Below are 9,425 nucleotides of genomic sequence, written 5' to 3'. Positions count from 1 at the left end.
GTCATGTCATCTGATCATGTTCCACGGATAGCTACAAATTTTAGGACTAATTATCTATAAATCAGACAGCTGTCTGATCCACTCATTTGACTGGTGGCATTAACCAAATCATATCATAGAACATGTTCCATGATTGGATTAAAAAAAATAAAAAATAAAGCAAGACTGGAACAACTGAGTTTTCCGCTACAATCAAGAAATATCCTTTCCCAGAATAGCATCAGGAAAACTGTGGTTGTATTTGCATAAAGGATTTGAATACTACAAGGGTATAATGGAAGGAGAGAAAGCCGCCAGGTAGAAACCGCATCCTTTTGATGCTGATTGGGATCTTTAGAACGGTGACGGCACAAAGTCTGAGCTTCAGAAGCATGTTTCAAATGTCTTTCAGTTTGATTTGATAGTGCCCACATCTGTTTTGCTCAAATTAAGCAGAAAGCCCAGTGTGAACTTGTGCTGGACAAAAAAATGTGCAGGTACACTGATGGTTGGACAAACAGCGGGCAGTTGATCTAATGTTCAGTCATGCAAGGCTAACTACTGTAGATACTTTGACATGTTATCTCTTTACTGTGTTTCAGGCTCAACCCTGTGGTGTTTTGGATCTTGAACCAATTCCCCATTTAGCAGAATAAAAGGGTTGTCTGATTTAGTTAGCCTGAATGGTGGCTTCTTCCCAGGGAATCAGAAAAAGCAGGGTATACTGCTCTTTAATGAATTTATAAGTGAAAATAAAAACTAAAAACTATGAGACCGTAGACATAGCACTTTCATGCCACTTGTGTCAGTGGGGCTAGTTGGTTAAAAGCATACATGGATTATTTTAATAATTTTACTTTGCTTTTTCTTTACAGTAACAGTTGATTTTAAAATGTATACAAATCATTCTAGACACTCTCCGATACTGTCCTGTATTTCATAGCATAGCAGCAGTGGTAGCAATTACAAGCAATGCAATAGAGCTTAAAATGTGTAAATATCATGTATAGCCTACTCTATACTAAAAAATACCCAGCTCTCTTTTGAATTAGATACATTTGGAAGCAACAACATTGCAAATAAATTGTTCACTTCCTGTAAAAGGAGGACATATATCAAGCTGTAGGCAATTATATTTTATATTGTCCCTTTTAAATGCTAATCAACATGACCAGCTTCGCATAACGGTGATCCTAACTCCATTATACTTTTGAAAATGATTTTCCTCAGTAAAACATTGATCAACTCAGCCTATTAAACAGTGATATTAGCCCTACAGTCAGTCACACCTAATCGAATCTAGCTCCCAGCAGCCCTTGATGAACAATACAACAAAAGCCATGAAACATGAAAGAGATTACCTAAATGTCATTAGGCGTGATGACAGTGAGATACACTCATTACAGAGCACACGCTGTATGAATCAAGCTTCACACATTTTTAAATACAGATTTGTCATCATCACATATTCATCGTATCATCACTGATGTTTGAGTAGTTATATCTGCATCATTCTGGACAGGAAGCTCAAAAGCTCAACCTGTTGGTAGGAAAATGAGAACTGGTTAAATTAGCGCATAAGAAGTCTCAGTTTTACGTGTATGAAACGGGAGTCTCTCTTTTGATGCCACAAAGCCAAGATGTCAATCCTAGCGTTGCGTTTCAAGAAGCCAGAGGTAGAATGGGTAAGCGCAGGATGTCAAAGTATGACTCCAGAAAACTGAGAAATAAGCACACTGGTTTAATTGAACTGCTAGTATTGCATTCAAGCCTGTAGCTATATAAGCGTAAACATCAGAGACAAATGAGAATTATAATAACTGGAGGGGCAAGCTGTTTGTCATTTGTCAAAGCAGCCCAATACAATGTGTCTTCACTGTATTACACGGCAGAAAGCACAGATAGTGCATTTAGTGTGTCATTACTTTTCAAACATTTCGTCTATTTGAGGTGGCATCATTTTTATGTTTTGGCCAGTATTCAGAACTCTTTACCTGTGTTTTTAATAAAAAATTAAGTTTAAGATTCATGAGATTTACTTATTATTATTATTATTATTCATCAGCCATCATGCTTCAACAACAAAGGAGAGGCAATGCCATTCTGACAAATCCATCACTGTTAGCCTTCTTTCCTTTTGTGAAGTGACAGACTCATTCACTTTGTTTTGCATGCACATAACCCTGATGACATGCATCACTGACAAAGCATGCGTTTTGTGCCTCCTGAGAATTAAAAATGGAATTCTTACAGGTCTTACAGTAACCACTAAATTCAGCCGTGTTTACAAAACTGAGGAGTAGCATCATTGCTTTTCTGAAATACATGACCAATTTTTGGAGGATTAAATACATTTGCCTAAAATAGGAATTACTTAGATGACCTTGGCAGACAGATCAGCGATAGCCACTTCTCATTTCACAACAGGCAACGCATTTTAACACTGTGTCACAGCTACACAGCTTGTTCCAGCGAGCATTTGAAAATCTAAATTGTATCCAAAACTCCAGACCAAATGGACCAGACAGGAAGGAGTTGCTTCTGAAGAGTAGTTTGACAAATAGGTCAAATAGTCTATATTAGTTTGCCAGTATCTTATAATATATATTAAATGAATGAAATTAGTTATACACAATCCCTCATGTATTACTAATTTCATGCATTTAATATTTGGCATTAAACATGTACAAAGAGCAGTCATATGAGGTAGTCTACATAGCAGATACTGTAAGCGAAAAGCAGTCAATTTATTATTAAATATGCATTAACTTATTAATATTTTGCAATGTGTTTCCCATTAGATCAAATTGCCAACTCTGTGAAACAATAAGTACTTTGTTGCACCAGGAAAATCACCTAACTCCTTGAAATCATGATAATATTAATTTCTCAGAAGTATAATTGTGGCTGATGATTTTTTTGACTCTCTACTTTGGACCAGATTCCTTGTCTCTCTGTGTTTACATTAGCATCTGATGACAGTGGAGTCATCCAAGGCGGTTAAACCTATGGTGGTAACATTTTGTGATACAATGCAATATGATTTTGGCTGATAAAATTATAGATGTATTATTTTGTAAACCTCCCATATTTACTCTTTGTCACAGAAAATAGCTAACGCTACACTAAAGAAAAAAATGTACCTGATACACACATTCACCCACAAGCACAGACAAATTAATACACACACCTTTTTCCTGTTTCTCACATTTTTAAAAGCTTCTAATTCACTAAAGGAAAAAAACAGAATTAACACTCCATTCAGAAGCACTGTGAAGCTTTAAACCTGCAATTATTATAATAAGAGCAAAAACAGATCTTTCAAAGAGTGCTAGCTAAAACAGCTTGCTGCCATCATACTGTGCCATCAGTTGACAATGGCGGCCATTTTGCCTGCTTATCAGGGATCATCAGCAAATCAGGGGAATAATAAATCGGTGAGGGATGAGATTAGTTTCTTTGGAGCAAAAAGACCTTCCTCTCAACTTTAAGAAAGTGAAGTGATTCAGTGGCTAATCTCGTGAGTCAGACTGCTTTGCAAGTTTAATCTAATTGTGAGATATGTCCGGCAGCGCTAAAAAGAAAAGGAAAAGAAGTCTTTTGTTTCAATCATCTTTGGCAGCTGATCTCCTGGGGTGCATCTGTTAGCGAAGCCAGCTCCGCATGCAGAAAAAAGATACAGCCACAACAATGAAAACCTTTTGGCCATAATGTCTGCTCAAATTACTGGCTGTGCAAGCGCCTTGTCACTGCTGGGCTGTGACCTCAGCAGGTGACAATGATGGAAGGTCATAAAAGGGGGACACCAAGGCTCAGATTTTGAGGCTACGGTGTTACTGAATGTGCTGTGGCCCACACAGGCCTTCATCGCAGGCCTTCATCGATAGTGCTGGACAGTATTCTCCTGCCTGAGCCAAACTATTCATGTGAGCATGATTTGAAGGGCTCAAAGCTTTTCTTACCCATCACAGCTCATTGATGCTTTAAAGCTTAATTAGAGGCCATATTTACGCTTGATTTAATTAATGTCCCACTACAAAGTACATGCAGTACACATTACAAACAAATAAAGACTTAACACACAATCAAAGTGAATGAAAGTTCCCTGGGTCTATGAACTTTGTCATCGCTAAGGCTTTAATTCACTGCATGTAGGGAATGTTAAGTTTACACACTGGCAGTGATCGCGCCAGCAGCACAGAGCCTTACGGAAGACATTTGATTTCCAGGTTCATCTTTACTGTGGGAACATGTTCCATGTGTAATTTTGTTGAAAGGCTGTAAAAGCCAGCCCCATGTCCAATGACTGATGTGTCTAACCTTGCATGAAATGAGCCTTTACTCGGAGGCCCCTATGAGTAGCTTCTATCAGGGGTGCTCCGCTTCCTGCCCTCCATGCATTCCTGCCTGACTGACTGACTGTCACAAATGTTGCTCTTAATGAGAGGCACTTCCTTACCACTACACTTTGGAGAATGTAAGTTCCCAAAAAAGAGACAAGCATACAGTCCATGCAGACAAGAAGAGGGATACCTCACTATGCCATGCCTGTCTTTGATCCAATTCTCATCAGCTGAGCTACTGAGGCTGGCAAATATTGGTCAAATGTAGTGACACATATGGTTTCCAAGGTGCCTTTTGGGGGAGGGTCATCCAATTTTGGTCTCGGTGGGACGGTCACCTAACTTTTTTGTATTCATGAAAATAGCTACATGTCAAAGTGGCGTGTGGTTGGGGTATAATTTTCCATGTAGCTCTTTCTCTCTCTCTGTCTCGGCCCCCCATCACTAGCAGATGGGTCTCTCCCTGTTTAGTCAGTCAGACAATTTGAGCTGTTCCCAAACTGAATAAATCCCACCTGCACATATAAACACAAAACTGCTATGCTACTTCCATCGTGTTGTAACTAAGACATCTGCTGAAAAAATAATTTGATTCATTTGCATGATTGCCGTTCTGTTAAGTTCAAAAACATTGAAAACACAATGTACAAAAACATAGCGGACCAGACGCAAGCTTTTATTTTGAAAAGTCAAAGTTTGCGGAAACCACGCAGCCGAAAGGGCATGAGACGGAAGGTCTCCAGGCTGCAGCCATACCCGACTCAATCCTTTTGGTCTCTGTAATTACTTGTGAAATGCAAACAGTCTTTTCAAGTCCTTTGAGAAGTAAGGATTGGTAGCATGCAAGCTCCCAATTTGACGCTCATTTGAGAAATAGAGTTATGGATAATGTTCAGCTTTGGCAGCTTTACATAATGCTAAAAGATATACTGACTGAGGAAGCCTAGTCCATAGCAACCTGTCTACGTGTTGAATGTGTTATTACCCAGTGTGCTTTGTTGAATGGTCTCAGTGTTTTAGTGTTTTATTCCATGTGAATACTAGTTCACTATAGGAGTAACTTAGTATTTGGAGTAATGCAGTATTACAGGAAGTGGGCATTTAGTTTCCATACTTATTGTGTTTCCACAACAATGTTGGTGAGTAAATCGACTGAACTAGCAGTGGAGTGTGATGTCTAAGATGAGAAAGCAGAGGTTAAGTCAATATGTAATGGTTAAAAAAAATGAACATTGGCTATCTTTACATCTTTGCTAAGCGCAAACTAGCACTAGAGCATCAATAAATTGATGTGGAGGGTCATACCTATTTTCCTGATAATTTTGGCGGGTCATAGAAAAATGTCTTGTATGTCTTTTTTGACTAAAGACCCCATAACTCCTCCTGTAGTCCCTTAAGTAAATTTTAAGGGACTACAATTATTGTTTTTTATTCCCCCTTTTGTGCCAAGAAAACAAACTGATCCATTTTAAAGTCAACCCATCTTTGAAAAGCTGCTTTCAGACCAAGTAGTTACAGGAACGTAGTTCAAGGACTAGTCCACTTCTGAACAGTCTACTAAATACTCTCCCCCAAAACCAGTTTTTCCCATTTGCATTCACACTGCCAAGTTGCCATAGGAACTGGTAAGGGAGTGACACAAGCACGGCAAAAGTCTCCATAGTGTTAAATCAGAAAACAAATACACCAATAAAAGCATGAACTAAATACTAAATCTAATGTATGTAGCCTGTGTCATAATTTAAACAAGTCTCCCAAAGAGAAACGGGTATCTCTTGCTCCCCCAACTCTGCCTGCTGCGCTGTGTGTGTGTGTGTGTGTGTGTGTGTGTGTGTGTGTGTGTGTGTGTGTGTGTGTGTGTGTGTGTGTGTGTGTGTGTGTGTGTGTGTGTGTGTGTGTGTGTGTGTGTGTGTGTGTGTGTGTGTGTGTGTGTGTGTGTGTGTGTGTGTTCATGACGGACAGCCAGCTTGTGGAGTTCAACTCCAAAAAAAACACAGGTTCCCGTTGATCTAATGATGGACATGTGTTGTGATATTTCACCAAACGGCAAAATGAAAGCCTCTTATTTACAAGATCGTTCTGAGAGACCTCCATCTTACAGCGGGGTCCCCGAGGATGACTAGCCAAGTCATGAGCTAGCTGCCCTGGCAGGCACTAGCTGGCTGTCGCGTCCCTTTATGGAGCTTCTCAACTCCAAAAAGTTTGAAGCTAATTGTCAATTTGGCAATGAATTTTGCAATACTGCCTATATTTGAAATCTAAACAGTTAATTTCTTGCCTAAAATGTTCTCAGAATTGAATTTAGTGATGAAAAAGATGGCAACATTTTTTACATTTTTCCTGTTGTTGGTCTCTCTGTACCGGAAATCTGTTCATTTGCTTGTTTCCCGGAGAAAGGGCTGCACAAATAATCATAAACAATCATAATTATCAAAATGGCAATATGGACTGATGCAATATCCAAATCGCACATGAATTGTTTGTTAAAGCCAAATTATGTGTCACACCATTCTGAGATAGGTATTGTGGTGCTGGAGAGACATCCCAGCCTACAAATTTAGTCCCACTGACTAAAGAAAAAAACTTTGGTACATATCCTTGCAAAAATCACACCATAAGCATTTAAATGTTTTTTTACAAATGAAAATAAGAATAATGAGACAAAAATGATCATTCCCTCCAACGTCATGGATCATATTGCAATATCAGTCAAATAATTATTCTATATATAATATATATAATAATTTATATATATATATAGATATTAGTTATTAGAGAGCAATTAGATATTTGCCTCATATCGTGCAGCCCTAAATGGAGGTATTAAAAGTTAAACATCAATGCAGATAAATGATCAAAGCCTGTTCTAGTTGATTTTGGACTTTTTACTACAAAAAAGAAACAACAATTACAACAAGTTTATTTAAATTAAAAACAGAAAGAAGCATTATAGTTACACAACCATTTTCCAGAAGAAAGCAAAAAGAATGTTTTAGAAGAGGTGTTACGGTGTACAAAAAATACAAGAAAAGACACATCAAAAATGCATTTATTCATAAGTGAAGTACAGATTCTACTACTATGTTTTATTTATTCCAACATTTCAGAGGAAGGACAGTACATTTGGTTTTTCTCAGAGTAAGCATCAGTGTTTTTGACAAATCTGTGAAGGCTATTTTTTTTTATCTCAGAAAAAAACAATAAATATGATGATGATGGTGATTATGGCATAATAAAGATGCATCATATATTATCTCATTAACACGTTCACATTCAAACCAAGTCTTAAGTGTTAATCCATCCTTAAAATCAGACTACCATTCAGAAACAGTCTAATACGTCTACTCAATGTATCTCCTTACAGCCATAATACAAACCCTCCACTGTTGGTAGGGCCATATGCTTGAGCCAATCTAAAAAACTCAATTAGTCCTTCATTAAGAAAATGAAGGGGTTGCACGGAATCAGATACAAATTACAAATTTTCCTCTGAGACGTACAATTATCCATCATATTCCTTCTGCCATCTGTTTGCTTCCTGTTGACTCTCCTAATGACTTAGATTGAAGCCAAATTAGAATTCTGTGCAACTGCCACTGCACCTCATTACAGAGTCAGGTGAACTCGCCTAAAAATGGAGTGAGTGTGGTGAGACAAGCACTCAGAATATTTTCTGCCGTAATTAGAGAGGATATATTTTGTTTTACTGATGTGTAGGCAAATGAATGGCTACTGGAGATTGCATTGATAATTTACAGCACAATGCTAAATCACAAGGTTATTGAGCAGTACCTCACAAAGCAACCTAGATGGAGCTCTGACGTTATCAAAGCACTGCATCAAGAAGCCCTGTTGCTGGGTGCAGTGAGCGGATCGTTCCCCCTCTTTTCCGTACACTTCAGGGAACCGGCCTTACCAGTCTGACTTCATAGCATTTCAAATTATCTCAAACGTATGAATCTCTCTCTTTCTCTCGATATCAAATGCCACACAGTTTTGACGCATTTGCCACAGTCTAAACATTAAACTGTAATGATGTGCCATCACAAAAAATCCAAAGCATTATCCACATTACTGTGGCTGTAAACAAATTCGTGCTTGTCAATGTCCCAAAAGTAGACTTTTCATAAAGATGTAGCTTCTGCATGATAATGTAAGTAATGTGTCATGCTTTCATTTCAGCTGCTATGATGCTATCAGAAAATGGATCTGGCTATAGAGCATTTTAAAGTGAAAGGAATGCCAAGACTGCAGCTTATAATTTGCTTCAGCCTTTTCACAAAGCGACACTGCTGAACCACTCGTGACTAAAAGTGGGGCTGCTGCAGGGACACAACTGAAAGGACTACTGTGCACCTACAGAAACAAGGATGGAAGCAGATTACTAATGAAACCATTTTAAAGAAAAGAAGTCAGGTTACATTAGTTGTATAGAATCTACACATTGCACACTGTATGAAAAGCTGAGGCCTTCTCAAATCTGACACTAGTCAGTTGCTTAAAGAGTTTCATAAAATATATTATTGTAGGTTTTGACCAATTGCCTCAAAACAGGATTTCATTCTTTTTGACCAGCAGGATATGATCTTGATAAACAGTTGTAAATTATGTATAATTATCTTTAGGGGTATGCTTTACTACAATGCTGTTGCTAAAGGCAAATTGGAAAACTAGGGAAGAAGCTCTTGGCATCACTGTAGAAACACACAACCCCAGTAGATGACCTGGCAGTCACACACACAGCCAAGCTCAATGCCACCATGCCAAGGAATGCATCTGTCAAGTGAGAAACATGACACATTTTTTAGCACCTTTGCAGCTGCAGCCAATTTTCAAAGAGCATACCTTGTCCTTTTCTAAGCCATTTTGCTTGGCATACCAAGTAACAACCTTCCATTTAATGGAGTCATGGTTTGCTGTCCATGGAAATTTCTCACTAATACACAAAAAACAATACACCTAAGAAAATAAAAGAGAAAAGCACAATATGGACTCTGTAATCATGGAGGAAAATATGGTTGGACGACCATATTTCGTTGCAAGATAAATCATTTCCAACAGCCCCTAATGAGAGTTCCATAATTCATGCTGTCAGCTTTTCCA

General features: G+C 38.2%; 1 protein-coding gene across 14 annotated transcripts in view; it reads right to left on the bottom strand.

The window, feature by feature from the left end:
* Positions 1–9,425, bottom strand: part of adgrb3 (adhesion G protein-coupled receptor B3) — a 109,689-nt gene that overhangs the window by 62,438 nt on the left and 37,826 nt on the right. The gene's annotated exons all lie outside the window — the stretch shown is intronic.

The sequence above is a fragment of the Etheostoma cragini genome, chromosome 17, assembly GCF_013103735.1.
Source record: "Etheostoma cragini isolate CJK2018 chromosome 17, CSU_Ecrag_1.0, whole genome shotgun sequence".
In the NCBI taxonomy this organism is placed as follows: Eukaryota; Metazoa; Chordata; class Actinopteri; order Perciformes; family Percidae; genus Etheostoma; species Etheostoma cragini.
The sequence above is the reverse complement of the archived record's forward strand: the minus strand, read 5'-3'. Positions and strand labels throughout refer to the sequence as shown.